The following is a 22,857-nucleotide window of genomic DNA, read 5'->3' on the forward strand; positions in this document are numbered from 1 at the left end:
GAACGCAGAAGCAAGCTATGCGGCTACATACAGCCAGGTGCCTGATTGAGCTAACTGTTAGCCAGTTAGCTGTTTAGCGTCAGCTGGGAACGTTCGTTTGATGCTATCAGTTAGCCTTGAGAATAGCAGGCCCTGGCACTCTGACTACGACATCATATTTGACAGAAGATGTAGTCGGGCCTGCACCATGACAAGGCTCTGGCCATAGCTTATTTGTCCCGACAGCGAGAGGCCTTTCGTCAACGTGGAGACCTGTGTTGCGGCCTTTCGCCCTGCGGGCCTTTTGTGCAGGTAAGATTAATGAAAATGTCATGACATTACCCCACTCTTCCTTCCTTCCCCTCCCGAATGTTTTGTTAATAACGATGTTTTTTTCCAGGCAAAACATATGCTACTTCACAACATTTGGAGATACGACATGTGCTGTGTGTGAATGGTCGTTTGTGTAGCTTGGGTAGCGTTGGGCCGTTGGCCAAAGCTGTGTGTGGCCTGGTGTCACAGTACCTGGCTAGCCTATTTAGCTGATGTCGGCCATTGGCTCCTTGCTGCTTTGGTTTCTCTGGTATAGACCCTCTTCTTGTTGGATTTAAGTGTTGATCTTTGTCCTTTTGGATCTCTCATACATGCTCTAGTCTCTCTCTAACACACACACACATGACAAACACACATGTTCTCTCTCTCTCTCTCTCTCTCTTTCTAACACACACAGTCTGCCTATGGCGGCCTTTCTCGATGGCTAGGCTGTGCTCAAGGATCTTCAGTCACAGTGCTCAGGTATTCTGCCACTGTGTACTCTCTGTTTAGGCCAAATAGCATTTCAATTTCTTTCCAATGTGTGTCTCTCTCTCTCTCTCTCTCTCTCTCTCTCTTGGATTTAAGTGTTGATCTTTGTCCTTTTGAATCTCTCATACATGCTCTAGTCTCTCTCTAACACACACACACATGACAAACACACATGTTCTCTCTCTCTCTCTCTCTCTCTTTCTAACACACACAGTCTGCCTATGGCGGCCTTTCTCGATGGCTAGGCTGTGCTCAAGGATCTTCAGTCACAGTGCTCAGGTATTCTGCCACTGTGTACTCTCTGTTTAGGGCCAAATAGCATTTCAATTTCTTTCCAATGTGTCTCTCTCTCTCTCTCTCTCTCTCTCTCTCTCTCTCTCTCTTGGATTTAAGTGTTGATCTTTGTCCTTTTGAATCTCTCATACATGCTCTAGTCTCTCTCTAACACACACACACATGACAAACACACATGTTCTCTCTCTCTCTCTCTCTCTTTCTAACACACACAGTCTGCCTATGGCGGCCTTTCTCGATGGCTAGGCTGTGCTCAAGGATCTTCAGTCACAGTGCTCAGGTATTCTGCCACTGTGTACTCTCTGTTTAGGGCCAAATAGCATTTCAATTTCTTTCCAATGTGTCTCTCTCTCTCTCTCTGTACACTGTATATTGACTGTAGAACGGGAGCTCTCTCTCGCTCTCTCTTTTGCTATATGTTGACTGTATCATGCCCCGCCTCGGGCAGCGCTATTATTTAAGAATATGTTGACTGTATAAAAAAAATAAATAAAAAAATTTAACCTTTTGGGGGGGGGGGGGGGGGGGGGGGGGGGGCTCGCGTTAAATCGCGCACAGGGCCTCGCATTTCTCCCAGGCGGCCCTGGATGTAGCAGTACTGTCTATCTGTATGTCATGTGTGTCATATGATGAATTGAAAATGGGGGACCCTGATGGAAACAAGACGAAAGTCTTTCTCAGGTCTGCATCCTCTTAACAATTGTATGTATTGAGCTGTACTGTACTGTACCCATTCTGCAATCTGTTAATAAACTTTTCAATCAAGCAATCAATCAAGCAATGACAGGGACAGGAAATGAGGGGGTGAAAACAGAGGACTCGGTCCATCATCACCCCAACTTATATTTCTCATTAGAAGCCCTATTAGCATTAGTGCTCAAACCTTTTAATTGTGGGAAACGCTCTTAGCCTCTGGTGTAGACCTAGCATTAGACGGGTACAGCTAGGCTACCCCCTCTGTAAATGTGTTCATCTCCATTAATAGTCCTATCACAGCTGGCAGGACAGATTTGTGTTGTATCTTACTGGGCACGGATTCATCTTGATCTATGATTATGTGGAGTGGAGTGCATTGATGTAGTGGGGTTGATGTGTGTGTGTGTGTGTGTGTGTGTGTGTGTGTGTGTGTGTGTGTGTGTGTGTGTGTGTGTGACGTGTGTGTGTGTGTGTGTGTGTGTGTGTGTGTGTGTGTGTGTGTGTGTGTGTGTGTGTGTGTGTGTGTGTGTGTGTGTGTGTGTGTGTGTGTGTGTGTGTGTGTGTGTGTGTGTGTGTGTGTGTGTGTGTGTGTGTGTGTGTGTGTGTGTGTGTGTGTGTGTGTGTGTGTGTGTGTGTGTGTGTGTGTGTGTGTGTGTGTGTGTGTGTGTGTGTGTGTGCAGGCTCTCTGCCGCAGGGTCGGGCCACTGGAGTGGAAGTTATAGAGGGGGCCATTTGAACATAATACGTTTTGACTGGCATGTGTTACACGCTCCACTGCACCATTGATTGAGCTCTTGTTTGCTAAATCACTGCTGGTTTCCTCTGTTTGGCAGGTCGGTGACACATTTGTGGTCACTTCTATTGAGACAGAGAGAGAGGGAGAGAGAGATAGGGAGAGAGAGAGAGAGAGAGAGAGAGAGAGAGAGAGAGAGAGAGAGAGAGAGAGAGAGAGAGAGAGAGAGAGAGAGAGAGAGAGAGAGAGATAGGGTAATTTCAGCTAGGACAGAGAGAAAGGGAGAGAGGTGCAGCGTTGGTAACCAAGGGGAAGGAGAGAGGTAAGGAAGGAGGGGGGGGGGGGGGGTGAGTTGGCATTGATAAAGGGCGGGGCATCTGAGAAATGACTGACCACAAGGAGAAAATGAGTGACAACAAGACAAGGGGAACAGAAGGCTTTCTAGGCTGTTGAACACTTATACACTTGTATTGTGATGACTGACAGCTGACTGAAAAGAAAACAAAAGCAGAAACGCCTCATTTTGCTCAGCAGCAATCTTTGCCCCCCCCCCCCCTCCCCCCCCCCTCCTCCCTGGACACTCAGCGCAACACCACCCCTCCTCCTCATCACATCCCTCTCTCTCCCAGGCTCCCCCCGCCTCCTTCCTGTCCCTTGGTCATGCTTTTTACAGCTTGAAGGTGGGGGCAGTGGAGGGAGCTTAGTGTTATGGGTCAATGTCACTCTGTCAGTCAGTCAGTCAGTCAGTCAGTCAGTCAGTCAGTCAGTCAGTCAGTCAGTCACTCAGTCAGTCAGTCATCACTGCCAGTAACAGAGGGCTATGGAAGCTCTGAGACTACAGCCCCCACCCCTTTACATGTCAACTCTGACATCACCAACAGCTGCCCACTGTCTAAAGGTCACAGGCAACATCTCCAGGCAATGGAGATGCAAATTTTTGACCAATAGTATTTGTTTTGTCATACTTTTTTTTCTTACAGTTACACTGCTCACATTTATAAGAATTAGAATTAGGCACATTTCCGTCTCTGCTGAAGGCAATATTTATTATTACCCTAAATGCTTTAACACATGGGCAACATTTTATAGCAATGTAAATATAATTATTTTAATTAAAAAAATTTGAAGAATTACTATGTCTTTATTGCGTATTGTTCCTGATAGCCCACTACATTCTTCATATTATTGTTATAATTATTTATGTATAGTATTATTATACATTAATTTTACCCATTTGCTAATCCCCATCCTTTACTGAATGCAATATTGCTGATTAACAACAGTACATGGTCTAAAAAAGTAGCTTGGCCAATAAGATGCTAAGTTATCATTACACTTAGAGTCAATACATTGGGTAAATACATGGCAATATAATTGTCTATCTCAAACCCCACCCTCTTTTCTTTATCCTCCAATCACAACTGGAGGGAAATTGTTTCATGTGGCATTTTATTTTCCTTTTCCTCTTTTTTTTCATTGTCCATTCATTCCGTCTCATATCACTACATTGCCATGTTCTCAAAGTAACAAATAAACACGCGACTCTCTGAAGAACTCTGAGTGATCTAGTGTTGCTCACTGGCATCTACCTACCGGTTCGATTCCCGCTCCTCCCGGGTAGCGTGTCGAACAACGTCAGTGGCCAATCAGATCGCAGAACCCGAACGCGGAACTGCAAGTGTGTTGGTAAAAGACTACACGCGTCCTAGAGCAAGACACTTAACCCCTAATTTCTCCCGATGTGCAGGTTGGCACCTTGCATGGTTGCCTCTGCCATCGTGTGTGAACGTGTGAGTGAATGGGTCAAATGTGAGGAACAAATTGTAAAGCGCTTTGGATAAAAGCGCTATATAAATACAGCCATTTACCATCGAGCTAGCTGCTCTGTGTAATATATCTGCTCTGTGTAAAATATCTGCTCTGTGTAATATGTCTGCTCTGTGTAATATATCTGCTCTGTGTAATATGTCTGCTCTGTGTAATATATCTGCTCTATGTAATATATCTGCTCTGTGTGTAATGTAGCTGCTCTGTGTAATATATCTGCTCTATGTAATATATCTGCTCTGTGTAATATATCTGCTCTATGTAATATATCTGCTCTGTGTGTAATGTAGCTGCTCTGTGTGTAATATATCTGCGCTGTGTGTAATGTAGCTGCTCTATGTAATATATCTGCTGTATGTGTAATATATCTGATCTGTGTGTAATATATCTGCTCTGTGTGTAATGTAGCTGCTCTGTGTAATATATCTGCTCTATGTGTAATATATCTGCTCTGTGTGTAATATATCTGCTCTATGTAATATATCTGCTCTGTGTGTAATATATCTGCTCTGTGTGTAATATATCTGCTCTGTGTGTAATGTAGCTGCTCTGTGTAATATATCTGCTCTATGTGTAATATATCTGCTCTGTGTGTAATATATCTGCTCTATGTAATATATCTGCTCTGTGTGTAATGTAGCTGCTCTGTGTGTAATGTAGCTGCTCTGTGTGTAATGTAGCTGCTCTGTGTAATAGATCTGCTCTGTGTGTAATGTAGCTGCTCTGTGTAATATATCTGCTCTGTGTGTAATATATCTGCTCTATGTGTAATATATCTGCTCTGTGTGTAATGTAGCTGCTCTGTGTAATATATCTGCTCTATGTAATATATCTGCTCTGTGTGTAATGTAGCTGCTCTGTGTAATATATCTGCTCTATGTAATATATCTGCTCTGTGTGTAATGTAGCTGCTCTATGTAATATATCTGCTCTGTGTGTAATGTAGCTGCTCTGTGTAATATAGCTGCTCTGTGTGTAATGTAGCTGCTCTGTGTAATATATCTGCTCTGTGTGTAATGTAGCTGCTCTGTGTAATATATCTGCTCTGTGTGTAATGTAGCTGCTCTGTGTAATATATCTGCTCTGTGTGTAATGTAGCTGCTCTGTGTAATATATCTGCTCTGTGTGTAATGTAGCTGCTCTGTGTAATATATCTGCTCTGTGTGTAATGTAGCTGCTCTGTGTAATATATCTGCTCTGTGTGTAATGTAGCTGCTCTGTGTAATATATCTGCTCTGTGTGTAATGTAGCTGCTCTGTGTGTAATGTAGCTGCTCTGTGTAAACTAGCTGCTCTCCCACTGACAGTTGTAATGTGTTATTTCAGATGAGATGGAGAACACATTGGATATCCAGTGGTACCCGGAGTATTTGCCTCTGCCGTGGGAAGGCTTGGCAAGTAAACAATGTCTTGGCTGATTAAAGATGCCTCTCTCTCTCTTGCTCTCTCTCTCTCTATCTCTCTCTCTTGCTCTCTCCCTCTCTCTCTCGCTCTCGCTCTCGCTCTCTCTCTCTCTCTATCTCTCTCCCTCTCTCTGCAGCCCAAGGTAAGCTAAAACAGTTTGATCTGCTATTGATTCTCGCCCTTCTCCTCCTCACCCTGCCGACCTCCTCCCTCGCTCCCGTCCAAGACGTAGGTAAGTCAGCCAGTCAGCCAGCCAGCAGGCTGGAGCATTGAAGCGGAGACCAGAGGCTTATTGCTGCCGACCGTGTTTCTAATGGTTACCACTGGGGCTAATTGATCATCTCTTTGGTGTTAAAATCATAATTATGAAGCTTAAGGAAACATGGGTGGGGGGGGGGGGGGTTGAGATGCGGGAGCGGAATACAGATAGACGTTTAAACATGGAGGCTGTATTGATTGATTGATTGATTGATTGATTGAAAATTGTATTAACAGATTGCAGATTGTATTAACAGATTGCAGAATGGGTACAATACAGTACAGCTCAATACACACAATTGTTAAGGGGATGCAGACCAGAGAAAGACTTTCATCTTGTTTACATCAGGGTCCCCCATTTTCAATTCATCATAACAAATATGACATACATGACATGGGGGAGAACGGAGGACGTTGTCACATGAGTAGGTCGTCACATTCATTATATTTCACCACCAGAGGGTCCTGTCTCCCATATTTTGCTATTTAAATGTCCAGAATTGGGGTCAGAGTTCACCTACTGTTATGGTTTGTAAACAACCCCAACAGCACGGCACAGACAGGTAGTTCAGAGTTAGCCAAAAACCAGGGCGTATTTATTTCCAAAACAGAGAAGAGCAAAAACAACAAAAAGCATAAGGGGAGAATGTCCTTGAGCAGAGACGGCACTGTGGCGTTGCGCCTCTGACTCTGCGGCTCTGCAGCTACTTGGACATCCACTCGGGGAGGAACAGATCCACTCGGGAGGAACAGAGAGAGAGAGAATGTCAACAAACGAGCGTATGGAATACAAGGCAGTCCAGTATTATTAGCCAGTACTAACACAAGCGACACATCTTCAGTGTTTACCAAAACACACAAAAACAGAATCCCGAAAATGTTAGGAAAAAACAGAGCATCCAAAAAAGTATGTTTCCAAAAACTCACCAAGGCGCAATTGCGCAAAGCGATCTACGAGGCACAGATCCACGGATGGCAGAGAGGAGCAAGAGCGGCGACTTCCAAAGACGTTCTGGAGAAACGACGGAGAAACACACGGGAGGAACAAGCAGCAGGTAGTGGTAAGCAAAACGACCCGACACAGAACGTACAGAACCCCAGAGTATATAAGGGCTCCACCGAGCTGATTTGAAACTCACTTCAGGTGCGTGAGGGCAATTGGTACCTGGAAGCGTGCGGTATTGGACCAATCCTCACAGTACCCCCCCCCTCCACGGGAGCCACCCGGTGACCCGCCCGGCCTCTGCCTCCCCGGATGGGACCGATGGAAGTCGGTGACCAGGGCGGGGTCCATGATGAGGTGGCGGGAGACCCAGCTCCGTTCCTCCGGACCGTATCCCTCCCAGTCCACCAGGTACTGGAACCCCCGTCCCCGCCGCCGGACGTCCATGAGCTGACGGACCTTCCACTGGGGGTGTCCGTCCACCATCTCGGGAGGAGGCGGATCTGGAGCAGGAGGCATCAGGGGACTGAGAGAGACGGGCTTAACCCGGGACACATGAAAAACGGGATGAATGCGCATGGACGCAGGAAGCTTAAGACTCACCGCCCTGGGACTGAGCACCTTCTGGATCTCAAAAGGACCGACGAACCGGGGGTTAAGCTTCTTGGCCGTGGATCGAAGCGGAAGATCCTTGGAGGACAACCATACCCTCTGCCCAGGTTGGTACGTCGGCGCAGGGATCCGGCGTCAGTTAGCTCCCCGACTGGCGCGCTCCGATGCCCGGAGCAGCGCTGTCCTGGTGATCTCCCAGACTTGACGACACCGGTCGAGATGCTCCTGCATGGAGGGAACTGCCACTTCCGACTCCTGTGCAGGGAAAAGAGGGGGTTGGTAGCCCAGGGATACCTCGAATGGCGAGAGGCCGGTGGCGGAACTGACCAGGGAGTTGATGGCGTACTCGACCCAGGGGAGGAACCGGCTCCAGGAAGCAGGTCTCTTGGCAGCAACACAACGGAGAGCAGACTCCACGCTCTAGTTGATCTTCTCTGTTTGTCCGTTAGTCTGTGGATGGTAACCAGACGAGAGACTAACAGTTGCCCCCAATCCCTTGCAAAAGGCCCGCCATACCTGGGAAGTGAACTGGGGACCCCGGTCCGAGACGACGTCCTGGGGAAACCATGGAGGCGGAACACGTGGCTTGTCAGGAGGTCCGCTGTCTTGGAAGCTGAGGGAAGCTTGGGAAGGGCCACGAGGTGATTTGATTTGATTTTATTGATGGATTAAAAACACACAACAAGGATCCAAAGGATAACATGAGAAAGAGTAAAACCCTTATTTCCGTCATGGTCCCAGGGCTGTTAGGCCACAACAAAAAAACACGACAATAACACAACACTCATACATTTAAAACATTATAAGACTAACCTATCGCTAAAATTGTATACCCCACAATAACTAAAAACTGATTGGAAACCATATTCCAACATTCCAACTATAGGGGGCTATTCTTCTATTCTGTCCATGAGCCACTTCCTGACGCTTCTCGTGAAGCTGTGGAGGCTCAAGCTCTGCTTGATGGGGATAGGCAGCGTGTTCCAATCCTGGGCTCCAGAGAAAGTAAGGGAGCATTGGCCCAGTTTGGATCGGAAAGAAGCAGGCTTCAGGTTTGCTATGCTTGCTCTAGTTCTGTGGTTGTGGGATTCGTTGACCGGGGTGAAGTAGTTTTGGAGGTATCTAGGGGACCTTTGGTTTATAATATTGTGTACTATGTTCAGTCTGAGCTGGGTAACTCTGGCCTCTATAGGAAGCCAGTTTAGCTCCTGGAAGTGACTCCTCCCTATGTGGGTGCGAGGGCCAAGACCCATTACCACCCTTACTAGCTTATTTTGGGAAACCTGAAGCTTCTTTTTTATGTTCACTGTCAGGCCCTCGAACCACGATACGCTACCATAGTCCATAGTGGACCCCCTTGCTGAACCGGTCCACCACAGTCAGAAGGACTGTGTTTCCCTGGGACGGTGGAAGACCTGTGACGAAGTCCAACGCCACATGGGACCAAGGGCGGCTCGGAATGGGAAGTGGCTGTAATAGACCGGAGGGTGCCTGGTGGGAGGCCTTGCTGCGGGCGCAGACCGTGCAGGCCAGAACAAACTCCTTGACGTCGTTCCTCATGGTGGGCCACCAGAATCTACGAGCCAGGAAGGAGAAAGTGCGATGAACGCCGGGGTGGCAGGCAAACCGGCTGGTATGGCCCCATTGGAGAACCCGGATCCGGACTGGGTCGGAGAAGAAGAGGCGACGAACAGGTACGTTGCTGGGAGCGGGATGGAAACGTAGGGCACGCCTGACCACGGTCTCGATGCCCAAGGTGACCACTCCCACCACCCTGACCTCTGGGAGGATGGGAGTCGGATCCTCAGTGGTTGGAGCTCCCTTGGAGTGTAACCGGGACAGAGAGTCGGCCTTCGTGTTGCGGGACCCAGGGCGAAAAGTCAACGAGAAGTCGAACCGACTGAGGAAGCTGGCCCTCCTTGCCTGCCGGCCGTTGAGGCGCTTGGATGCACGGATGTACGTCAAGTTCTTATGGTCCGTCCAAATGGTGAACGGTTCCTCGGCCCCCTCCAGCCAATGACGCCACTCCTCCAAGGCAGCCACTACCGCCAGCAGCTCCCGATTGCCAATGTCATAGTTCCTCTCGGCAGGAAGGAAACGACGAGAGTAGAAAGCGCACGGATGGACCTTCTGGTCCGTCGCCGACCGCTGAGACAAGATAGCCCCTAGTCCAGTATCCGAGGCGTCCACCTCCACAATAAACTGCCTCTTGGGGTCTGGGTGGAGCAAGACCGGGGCGGTGGTAAACTTCTTCTTGAGGGAATGGAACGCAGCGCAGGCCGCTGGAGACCAGTCAAACGGCAGGGAGGGAGAGGTCAGCCTGGTAAGTGGTTCCGCCACTTGGCTGTAGTTCCGGATGAACCTCCGGTAAAAGTTTGCGAACCCGAGGAAGCTCTGTAGCTCCTTCCGAGAGGTGGGTTCCGGCCACTCCTCCACGGATCGGATCTTGCGAGGGTCGGCTCGGGTCAGGCCGCTCTCCACGATGAAGCCAAGGTAATCGACGGAGTCGGAGTGGAAACGGCACTTCTCTGCCTTAACGAAGAGCCGGTTGTGGAGGAGGCGCTCCAGTACTCGGCGGACATGCTGGACGTGTTCCTCGAGAGTCTTGGAGAAGATGAGGATGTCGTCCAGGTATACCACCACAAACTCCTCGAGCATGTCACGGAGGACGTCGTTCATGAGCGCCTGGAATACCGCCGGAGCGTTGGTGAGGCCGAACGGCATCACCAGGTACTCGTAATGACCCCTGGGAGTCTTGAAGGCGGTCTTCCATTCATCGCCCTCTCGGATACGGACCAGATGGTAAGCACTCCGGAGGTCCAGTTTGGTGAAGTCGGTTGCCTGGGTGAGGGGCTCGAAGGTGGAGTTCATGAGAGGAAGAGGATATTTGTTCTTAATGGTGAACTCGTTGAGTTGGCGATAGTCAATGCAGGGTCGAAGGTCTCCATCCTTCTTCCCAACAAAAAATAAACCGGCCGCCACCGGGAAGGACGAGGGCCAAATGAGGCCTGCTGCCAAGGACTCAGAGATGGATTTATCCATCGCTGCCTTCTCAGGGACGGTCAGACTGTAGAGGCGGCTGCCGGGAAGGGGGGCCCCTGAGCGGAGGTCGATGGCACAGTCGTAAGGCCGGTGAGGAGGAAGAGCCTGAGCCCGGGACTTGCTGAAAACCTCCCCGAGGTCATGGTACTCGGGGGGAATAGTTGAGAGGTCCGAGGGCGGCACACAAGGGGAACTCCGGGGCGAAGGACTGGACGCCGCCTGAAGACACTGGGCATGACAGGAGGAGCTCCACCCCATGATGGTGCCGGAGGACCAGGCGATGTGGGGCTCATGCAGCACGAGCCAGGGCCGACCCAGGACTACTGGGACAAGAGGGGATCTGGTAATAAAGAACTGGAGTCTCTCAACGTGGTTACCAGCAATGGTGAGGAGGACAGAACAGGTGCGTTGAGTGATGTCAGCCAGGCGGTGCTGATCCAGCGCGAAAACCTCCAAGGGCCTCTCGAGGTCCTCAAGTGGAATGTTGGCCTGGGTGGCAAACTCAACATCCAGGAAACTCTCATCAGCACCCGAGTCAATGAGTGCACCCACCGTCACCCGCTGGTCCGCCCAGGCTAGGGTGACGCTCGTCAGACGGTTAGGTGGTGCACGGATGTGGGAACAGGAAAAACGGCTCACCAGGATCTCCCGGGATCCCGGCGAGCCTGGTCTTTTGGCCGGGTAGGGCAATTGGAGATACGGTGTCCATCCCGGCCGCAGTAGAGACATAGGCCGGACCTGAGCCTGGACTCCCGTTCGGCCGGGCTAAGGAGGGGACAGGACGGTCAGCAGAACAGTCACGAGTACGGGGGGTCTGGGGAACCTCTGGGGGTCCCAGTCGTGCTCTCTCACGCCTTCTCTCCCGGAGGCGTCCGTCGATGCGAATGGCGAGGCTGATAAGGCCCTCGAGAGAATCGGGCTCCTCTCGGGTCCCTTACAGCGTCGTTGAGCCCCTTCAGGAAGGTGAGATGAAGCGCCCGATCATTCCAACCGCTCTCGGTTGCGGCCAGTCTGAACTTCAGCGTGTAGTCGGTGACACTGCCACTGCCCTGCCGGAAGGTGCCCAACCGAGCTCCCGGGTCCTGGCCACGAGCTGGGTGGTGGAAAACCCTTCGGAGCTCTGCCACGAAGTCTGGGTATGAGAAACAAAAATCAGCCCTCATAGACCAGGAAGCATTAACCCACTGTGCTGATCGGCCTGTGAGCAGGTTAGTCACGCTACTCGGGCTCCCTCTGACGTAAATCGGCTGGGTTGATGAATGAAAACCAACTCACATTGCATGATGAATGTGGCACACTCCTCGAAGTTACCGTCGAACAAACGTGGGTTGGAGAGACGGGGCTCCCGAGGTGCGAGGTCGGGAGGTGCGGGGTCTGTCGCTGCGGCGGGTGGTGATCTGGCTGGGACTCCTGGCACAGGTGGGGTTAAAAGCAGGGTGTTAAATGCTGCACTGAGAGCCTGTAGCTGGTGCAGAATATCAGCCTGCTGATTACCCTGGATAGTCTGCTGGGTGGCCAGAGTGTCAAGAGAATCCTGAATTGGCTGGACCTGGGCCCGGAGGTCCTGCACAGCAGCCGCAGCCGCACCTAACTGTTGGGTGTGGTCGTTGGTCAGCTGGATCTGGACCGCCAACGCTGCTCTAACTCTGTCTGTGTCGGCTGGGGTCGACATGGTCGGGTCGTAAAGTTATGGTTTGTAAACAACCCCAACAGGACGGCACAGACAGGTAGTTCAGAGTTAGCCAAAAACCAGGGCGTATTTATTTCCAAAACAGAGAAGAGCAAAAACAACAAAAAGCATAAGGGGAGAATGTCCTTGAGCAGAGACGGCACTGTGGCGTTGCGCCTCTGACTCTGCGGCTCTGCAGCTACTTGGACATCCACTCGGGGAGGAACAGAGAGAGAGAGAATGTCAACAAACGAGCGTATGGAATACGAGGCAGTCCAGTATTATTAGCTGAGTCCAGTACTAACACAAGCGACACATCTTCAGTGTTTACCAAAACACACAAAAACAGAAAGGTCCCGAGTCCAGGAAAATGCGAGGAAAAAACAGAGCATCCAAAAAGGTATGTTTCCAAAAACTCACCAAGGCGCAATTGCGCAAAGCGATCTACGAGGCACAGATCCACGGATGGCAGAGAGGAGCAAGAGCGGCGACTTCCAAAGACGTTCTGGAGAAACGACCGAGAAACACACGGGAGGAACAAGCAGCAGGTAGTGGTAAGCAAAACGACCCGACACAGAACGTACAGAACCCCAGAGTATATAAGGGCTCCACCGAGCTGATTTGAAACTCACTTCAGGTGCGTGAGGGCAATTGGTACCTGGAAGCGTGCGGTATTGGACCAATCCTCACACCTACGTTGTCATCTTTGGAGTGAAACAGCTGAACTTGAGGTGAGAGGACTTTTTGTGTTTTTCATGTCCATTTGTAAATATTCCGCTCCTCAGTATTTTTCTTCTAGGCTTTTACACAATTGGTTTATAATGAAACAATTATTACCCTTAAAAAGTGTGAAGGGATATCTATAGTTTAGATTGTTGTTAGCTAGCTAACTAGTTGTTAGATGGCTGTTAGCCTTGATGCTATCAAGACATTCCAGTTGGGGTTGGTCGTCACATTTTCTTTGGGATTGGTTGTCACATGTTGTGTAGGCTATTATTGTTAGGCCGATTTATTGTGTTCTTATTTTGTTATATAGGATGGCCTAAAGATGTGTTTCCTGTTTATGTTCATGTTAATATGTATTAAGTTATGTATTTGTCAACTTGTTTTTTTTTATATTTAATTTTTTTTATTATTTTTTAAACAAACACATAAACATAAACATAACAACATAAAATTAGATATACAAGCATTAATTAACAGTGCACATCCAATGAAATCACCATTTAAATAAATGTATTATACAAGATATACACCTAATACTTGCTATCTAAAACCCTACACACATACTGTATGCTCTCGCTCGCTCGCTCCCCCCCCCCCCCCCCCCCCCCGGGCCCCCCCTTGGATAATCCATCCATTATCATTCGCTCCTAACCAGGCACTACAATTATATGCTAGCTTTTATTCTCTCCACCACTTCTAACCACATTGTAATTTTGGATTCACTGAGACCCAAAATTCTTGCTGTAGATATTTCTAGATAAATCACATCGAGATATGTAAGAATCCAGACCTTCCGGCAATTTCTTTCCGGTTGAAACCATCGTGATGCTATCAGCTTTTTAGCCGCTGTGATACCAGATAAAACCAATCTCTTTAGCTGTATAGGTACTGCACACTCAAAAACATCATTCAACAGTAATACAGAGGGGTGTACAGGTATATTCAGAGTTAAGAGATTTGATAATTGCTGGGTCACTTCTTTCCAGAATATCTTAACTGGTGGGCAGTCCCAGTACATGTGCATAAATGTACCCTCATCCCCATTTGTACATAAGGAGCATTTGGAGTCTTGTTTAAGACCCATTCTGTTCAGTCTTATAGGAATCAAGTATGTCCTATGAATATAGTTAAGATTGATTTGTTGATGGTCCGGGTTCCGTGACGCAAGTCGAACATTTGCCCAGGCTTCTTGCCAATAAAAATTTATTTCCAGGTCTGTATTTGTCAACTTGTGAATGCAATTCAACTTTCAAATTTAGTTCTGCCTTCTTGTCTTCTTTTTAAGATTTTCCCATTAAAACACATGGTGACAACCAACCCCATAGCGTGTGACAACCATCCCCAAGATGGGGTTGGTTATCACAATGTGTCAGAGTGTCTTTGATAGGTGATTAACTCTTTAAATAAGAACAACATTCTATTTGTTCACTTGCTTTAATAGGCGAAATGACAATAATCAAACAAGTCATGAGTCGGGGGAAACGTGTGTCTGTTTACATCAGAGCAGTAGCCTAACTACTTCCCTTTCCGGTGCGTGCACCAATATGTAACCGGAGTGCAATATTCCCTATCTCCTCCCAAGTCTTTAACACAACTACAATAAAGGCTCAAATAAAACAATCCTAGAATAGCAACACTGCAACAGCAAACAGTAAACAGCAGAGTCAAGTGCACCAGTTGCGAACCAACAAGTATAGCATACAACACAAGCACCACCCACGTAAAGTCAGTCCATAGAAAAGTCACTGTGCCAGGCGGGCACGCAGGTCGCCCTGGCAGACCGGCGTAACCCCAATGCCAGCGGCGGCGGCGACGCGACAAAGTCCGGCGGAGACGGAGCCACCGGGGCCACGGGGGCCGGCAGCGGGTCCCGAGCCGGTGTCACCGGCGGGCCGTGTCCAGCGCTGAGGAGAGCTTGCCGACGGCGGTGCAGGTGGCAGGCTGGACCGAGGTCCCGTCACGGGCAACCCAGAGCTGCGTGTGAGGCCAGGCAGCCGAGGAATGACGACGGACACTGGCGCGGCGACGCGGACTGGCAGATCATCATAGATCGATCGGGGCGGAAGCCGGTCATCGCGAACCGGGTAGAACTTGCGCAGGAATCTCCTGTTTCGAAGCGTGACCCTGCCGGAGCCGTCAATCTTGACCACATACTGATCGTGCTGACGCACCTCCACGACGCAGCCCGTCCTGTCCCACTTGTTGGGGTGGAGCCCTGTCTGGTTCTGCACACGGACCAAGTCCCCCACTACGAGCGGAGGGAGGCGTTTAGTGTGCTCTGCCCAGGTGCTCGCTGTGCGGATGTGGCGTTTGCGGAGGGCCTCCTCCCTCGCTGTCAGCGTCTCGCGCCAAGTCTCATGCGGCCTGTACTTTCCGGGGGCAATCGGGATGAAATCACGTATCGGGCGGCCGAACACGCACATGGCCGGGGAAATCTTCGTGTCTGAGTCAGGCGTATTGCGGTATTGCAGAATCGCCCTCTGCACAGCATCGGTGTCAAGGTCGCCCTTCGGGCCAGTGTTGTCAGTGATCAGCCGTTTCATGGTCTTCACCCCAATCTCCGCACGGCAGTTGCTGTGGGGGAACGCCACTGATGAAAGGCGGTGGTGGACGCCCCATCTTCGCAGGAAAGACCTGGTCTCGGCAGAGGTGAACTCAGGCCCCCCTGTCTGACGAGAGCTCTTCAGGCGTCCCGTATGTCGCAAAGGCGCGATGTAAGTGGCATATGAGGTCGGGAGCGCCACCTGATGTCCTTGAGACAATCGGCCAGTTCGAGTAACGGTCCACCGCCACGAGGTAGTGTACACCCTATGCATGAAAAAGTCAGAACACACCGCCTGGAATGGGTAAACGGCGGGGATGGGCGGGGTCGGTGGGGCCCCAGGTTGCGAGGGCGCCATCCGGTGGCAGTGCTCGCAGCTGTTCCGAGCGGCGCTGATGTCGGCTGACATGCCCGGCCAGAACACAGAGGATTCCGTGCGAGCCGTCATCATCGAGACGCCCTGGTGTGCAGCATGGAGGGCGCTCAGTACCTCACCTCGTAGTGAAGGCAGTATGATCACCCTGTCCTTGAACAGGACCACCCCGTCAGTGGATGTGATGTCATCGCGGTACTGGTGGAAGCCGCGAATCGCCTCCGGCATCCCGACCCTTGACTCAGGAAAGCCATCAGCCACCATCTCCTCCAACGTGCGCATATCGCCGTCGCTGCTAGTGGCATCCCTGACACGATCCCATGTCACAGACCGTAATGACTCCAGCCCTGCGGCGCACCACATCAGGTCACCATCCTCAATGTCGCTGTCGTCCTCCGGCTCAGCTCGGCGCAGGAGAGACAGCACGTCGGTGTGCGTGCTGGGCGAGAGGTGGGTCACCTCGGTGGCGCTGTCGTCTGGAAGGTTCATGAGTGACGGCCGCGAGGTGCCGATCGGCCTGCGGGACATGGCATCTGCCGCCTTGTTCTTCATGCCCGGGACATGGACGATGCGGAAGCGATACCGCAGGGTCTTCTCCTTGAGGTTCCTGAGGCGGGGGTTGGGTATGTCGTCAAGTGCTCTGTCCGCAAGGAGTTTCAGTAGCGGCTTGTGATCGACTGCCACAATCAAGTTCTCGCAGCCCAGTACGAAGTAGCGTGCCTTGTCTAGGGCCTTGCCCTCCACAGGCGCGTATCTGGACTCCGCTGCGTGCGTGAACCTGCTGCCGACTAGGGTAATCTTCCACCCGTCGGTGCAGCAGAAAGGTCTAACTGGTGTGCACAGGCAGTGCTTCTGAAACAACCAAAATCCGAAACCTTCCTTCGACCAGTCTGTGGCAAGGCATGTCGGCCTTGTCGAAGATGCGGACACTGCGCTCGATCTCCTGGACAATCTTGTCCTTCGACTCGCAGAATATCTCCTCCAACTCCGGAGACCACTCGAAGCGCGCTCCGCTCTGCAGGAGTTTCCGGAACGGCAGCATACGTTTGGCCATACTGAAGGCGTAGGCCACTTGGTTGACAAGCCCAAACCATGATCTGACGTCAGTGATGTTGCGTGGACGTGGAAAGTCGTGGATCGCCTCCAGGTAGCGGCCGCACGGTCGTACACTGTCCATGGTGATCGTGAAGCCCGCAAAGTCTACTGTGGACGCGCCGAAGATGAACTTCTCCGGGTTGAGGATGATTCCGTTCCTGCCGCACACATCCAGCCATTCTATCACCTGGAAGTAACTCTCCTCGATCGTGTCAGCCCACAGCAGTGTGTCATCCACGCATTTGGTTTTGTTACCAATGTCCGCAACCACCTCGTCGTACCGCCGTGAGTAACCATCCCCCGATGCCATGTACCCCTGCAGGGCCGAGAGGTATCGGTAGCGCCCCCACGGAGTGATGAACGTTGTCTAAGCCGGCACATTAAAGTTACTACCAAAATAAAAGAAGAAAGAAAAGAAGAAAGAAACCCCTGTTGGAGCACCCGGTCGTAGCTTGGGGACGTTGTGGCCGCAAACACAATGGCCCTTTCACTCCCTTGAGAGCCTGAGCAAATAAAAGGCTGTATTCCAGAGACCAGGAGAAAGCACGGGTTGTCCCTTTAATGAACACGCATGCCTAGCAAAGTTCGCCACCACGGCGCTTACTAACAATGTCAAGTTCACGTTAAACAGTCTAGCCGTGGCTGGCTTTAGCACGCATGTATCATGAAGTCGGTGCTTCTCCGGCGATAAAAGGGGTCTCTGTAGACCGTCACCTGGTTCACCCCGGCCGGGGTGATGCGGGTAGTCAGTCGGTGGTCTGCTGGTCCCCGAAGCGTCCAGTAGAAGCCTTGGGTTGAAGCGTTCTCCTCTCATGGTTAGCTTGGTGAGCGCGACGAGCTAAGCTAACAGGCTAACTCACAATGACAGTGTTACTTAATAGCCGGTGCGGCTAACTGAGCTCACGACCTAGACTTCTAATTCGCAGAGTCTCCGTCATCGTCTCACGTTGGTCGGTTGACCGCTCTCCTCGCGGGCGTGACGTCTCGATAATATACACTTTACACTATACACTATACACGGCGTTACACTTAGTCACAGGGCCACTTTATTAGCCGTTAGCTGGATGCTTGCGGGGGCTCGCTATCGCACACCTGCTCTCATCACATTTACATTTACATTTAGTCATTTAGCTGACGCTTTTATCCAAAGCGACTTACAAGTTCTGTACGACAAGCCATCAGGAAGAGCACAACTCTATCAGCTGAGTAACAATGTTCATCAAAGTGTTGAGTGCTACAGTGTAGGTTAGTTTATTAGGACAAGTGCATGACAGTATGGTTAGTTAGGGTTAGATTTTTTTTTTTTTTCTTTTTTTTTTAATTCAGATAATGGTTGAAGAAGTGCGTCTTTAGTCGACGGCGAAAGATTGGACGTGTTTCGGCTGTCCTAACTGGGGTGGGTAGTTCATTCCACCATTGTGGGGCAAGGACTGAGAATAGGCGACTTCTCTTTGATGACCCTCCCGGAGCTTGGATAGGAGTAGGTCTGAGGCGGCCAGAAGATGCAGAGCGTAGGGGTCATCAACGGTCGGCGCAGAGAGAGGGCGTGTTCCTTGCTTCCTCGTGTCTTCCACAGTACACCGGACGTCGTTCTTCTGACCACCAGTCTGACTATCCCGTACCACCCCCTAGTGTTCGTCCTGCCAAGGGAACATATCGGAAAGTTCTGTGGAATGTCTGTATTGATTAGCGATATCTTTTCACAGACACATTCATGTGTCTACACAAAGATCATCATCATCATCATCATCATCACCAAGTTCAAGTTTCAAGTTCAAGTTTCTTTAATAGTTGTCATACAGAAGTACAGAATACTTTTATACAAAATGCTTCTTTCTGTTACGCTCCAGAGACTGTGCTAGACAAAAGATAAGTATGAAATAAAATAAGTATAGCAAGCAAAAGTAAAAAATAGAAGTCATGTATGTAGACACAAGTGTTCAGTATGTACATATGTACAATGTTCAATGCAGGATAGCAGTAACTGAGTTACCATACAATATACTATGCAATATACTAATATACAATATACTATATAGTGCAGAGCAGAAATGGGATGAGGTACAATTTAGGTACAATTTACAATTTACAGTAAGGTGTCCTGAGGTATGGGTTGTAGTGCAAATTATTTGCCAATAAATATAAAGTGTGTCTAGGTGTTCTAAAGTGTGTAGAGTGGGTGCTGCAGTGGGTTGATTGTTTAAAGTGAGTGTGTGCGGATGTGTGTGCTGTGAGTGCATTTGATGGTTGTTGCATAGTGTTATTGTTCGTTGAGCAACCTGATGGCCTGGGGATAGAAGCTTCTTCTGAGTCTTTCTGTGCTTGCCATGAGACTCCGGTATCGCTTGCCTGACTGCAGAAGTTCAAAGAGGCAGTTGTTTGGGTGGCTGGAGTCCTTGATAATTCTCTTAGCCTTACCCCTGCACCGCTTGTTTATTTTTATTTTTATTATTGATCTTTTTCCCCCTCCTTTTTCCTCCGATTTTCTCCCATCCCAATGTTAGTCGTTATGCCAATTCCCAATCCCCTTCCTGGTCGCTGCGCACTTACCCCCCACAGTCGGTCTGGGAGAGTGGAGGCTACCACGTGCTTCCTCCGACACACGTCCAGCCAATCAACCGCTTCTTTTCACCTGGCAGCGCGAATTCTCACTGAGAGGGCGTAGCGACGCCGTGTGGAACGATCACACTATCCCACTTAGATCCTATCCGCGCTTAGCAGGCGCCCCGACTGAACTGTAGGAGTCGCTGTTTACAACGACCCGGACCCACCCCGCCAGCTTCTCCCACCCTCTAATACTGCCAATTGTATTAGTGTGAACGGCCAGCCAAGCTGGTGACAACCCCGGAGCTGTGAGCTGGATTTGAACAGGCGAATCCAGCCGCTCCGGGGTTGGTGACGAACGCAATCTCCGTTACGCCACCTGACCGCCCCCGCACCGCTTGTTGTAAATGTTCTGGAGAGTGGGAAGCCCCCCTCCAATTGTGCGCTCGGCTGAACGGGCCACTCTCTGTAGTCTGCAGTGCTACGGTCTTGTGCGGTGCTATTCCCAAACCAGGAGGTGATATTGCCAATCAGGATGCTCTCTATTGTACATGAGTAGAAGTTCTTAAGGATCTTCTGACTGACTTGGAACTTCCTTAGGCGCCTGAGGAAGTAGAGGCGTTGCCGTGCCTTCTTCACAACACTGTCAATGTGTGTGGTCCATGTCAAGTCCTCGGATATGTGGGCTCCGAGGTACTTAAAACTGTTCACTCTCTCAACCGGTGCCCCGTCGATGCTGAGGGGGCTGTAGTCCCTGACCTCCGACCTCCTAAAGTCCACAATCATCTCCTTTGTTTTGCTGACGTTCAGGGAGAGGCTGTTCTCTTGGCACCATCCCGCCAGGACCTTGACCTCTTCCAGGTAGGCCCTCTCGTCGTTTGCAGAGATCAGGCCCACCACTACTGTGTCGTCAGAAAATTTGATGATTGTGTTGTTGTTCCGCTGAGCCACACAGTCATGTGTGTACAGGGAGTAGAGGAGGGGACTCAGAACACAGCCCTGGGGGGCCCTTATGTTGAGGGTGATGGATGAGGAGGTGCAGTTGCCTGCTCTCACCACCTGGGGTGTACCCGTCAGGAAGTCCAAGACCCACTGGCAGAGGTCATAGTTCAAGCCCAGGTCCCTGAGCTTGGCTATGAGTTTGGAGGGGACTATGGTATTGAATGCTGAGCTGTAGTCGATGAATAGCATTCTCACATAGTTCCCCTGCCTCTTGTCCAGGTGTGATGTTGCTGTGTGCAGCACATGGGCTATGGCGTACTCCGTGGACCTGTTGGGGCGGTATGCAAATTGCAGGGGGTCCAGGTTGATGGGGAGGGAGGAGCAGATGTAGCCCTTCACTAGCTTCTCAAAGCACTTCATGGCTATAGAGGTGAGAGCTACAGGGCGGTAGTCGTTGAGGCAAGCAGGCTTGGAGTTTTTGGGTACAGGGATGATAGTGGACTTCTTCAGACAGGTGGGGATGACAGCCTGTTCCAAGGACAGGTTAAATATGTCAGTGAATACCGGGGCCAGTTGGTCGGCACAGACTTTTAGGACGCGGCCGGGGATACCGTCCGGTCCTGCTGCCTTCCTGATATTCACTTTCTTAAAGGTCCTCCTCACCTCATGTTCTGTTACCCTGAACACTGAGTCTCCCTCAGCAGCCCCCCCCCCCCCCTCTCCGTTGCAGTGGCCTGTGGGCTGGTGTTGTTATTACCAGCCTCAAACCTCGCATAGAAGGTGTTGAGATCATTTGCTAAGGAGATGTCACTGTTCAGCTTGAGGGAGGTGCCTTTGTAATCTGTCATCGTTCTGAGGCCCTGCCACATAGCTCTGGAGTCAGCCTGTTCAAATTGCAGTTCAATTTTGGCACCATCATCATAACTTAAAACAGGGCCAAACATCCATGGAAAATCAAATCTAAAAAGAAGGGATTGTTATCCATGAAAAAGAGGTTCTCTAGATAAAAAGATTATAATTTAAATGGGCACCTCACATCTCACCTAAATGGACTCCAGCCCTCTTGAAATATCTGTGCATAGCCCTGCCTGGAATAGCATTGGATTCTTAACGTATCAAGTTTGTGTGTAGACCGTGTGAAACAATATACTGTAGCTACAGTATATGGCAGAACCACAGAGCAACACTCCCATGGTGGAGCAAAGTCAGATGAGGGAGTTCAGAGAATCAATCAGTGATTCTGGAGCGAAGCTGCCGAGGCTGAGGATCTATCCAATATTTTGGTTGTGCTTTGACATTGGAAGGTGATTTAGTGGTTTCAACGTGCCAAGTGTCATGTTTCACAGACTTATACCTTAAGGAAAAAGTGTGGAGAAACAGAGTTCCTCTCTTACTGTCCACTCTATTCTTATATTTCAATTTCTTTGTTGTTGAGTGGGGGGTCTCTCTCTCTCTCTCTCTCTCTCTCTCTCTCTCTCTCTCTCTCTCTCTCTCTCTCTCTCTCTCTCTCTCTCTCTCTCTCTCTCTCTCTCTCTCTCTATCTCTCTCGCTCTCTCTCTCTCTGTCTCTCTCTCCCTGGGAGTGGTGGGGGTAGCGTGGCTGTGAGATGATGAAGTTTCAGGGAGCAGTGGATGTGTCATCCATTGAGGCAGGTGGAAGGCTGCAGATAAATCACCTTATCAAGCCTGCCTTCTCCCTGCAGAGCTCGGGGAGCGGAGCAAAGGGGGGGAAATCCATCAACCTCCATAAATGGGACCTGAGTCAGAGATCACTCTCCCTCCCCACGGCACGGCTCTGTACGTATACGCTGGTACTAGGCCTCTGTATGTAGACCCTGGCACTAGGCCTCTGTACGTATACCCTGGCACTAGGCCTCTGTATGTAGACCCTGGTACTAGGCATCTGTACGTAGACCCTGGCACTAGGCCTCTGTACGTAGACCCTGGCACTAGGCCTCTGTACGTAGACCCTGGCACTAGGCATCTGTACGTATACCCTGGCACTAGGCCTCTGTCTGTACGTATACCCTGGCACTAAACCTCTGACTGTATGTAGACCCTGGCACTAGGCCTCTGTACGTATACCCTGGCACGAGGTCTCTGTACATATACCCTGGCACTAGGCCTCTGTATGTATACCCTGGCACTAGGTCTCTGTACATATACCCTGGCACTAGGTATCTGTACGTATACCCTGGCACTAGGCCTCTGTACGTATACCCTGGCACTAGGCCTCTGTACGTATACCCTGGCACTAGGCCTCTGTATGTAGACCCTGGCACTAGGTCTCTGTACGTATACCCTGGCACTAGGTCTCTGTATGTAGACCCTGGCACTAGGCCTCTGTACGTATACCCTGGCACTAGGTCTCTGTAT

Source organism: Notolepis coatsorum (genome assembly GCF_963971535.1).
Source record: "Notolepis coatsorum genome assembly, chromosome: 7".
In the NCBI taxonomy this organism is placed as follows: Eukaryota; Metazoa; Chordata; class Actinopteri; order Aulopiformes; family Paralepididae; genus Notolepis; species Notolepis coatsorum.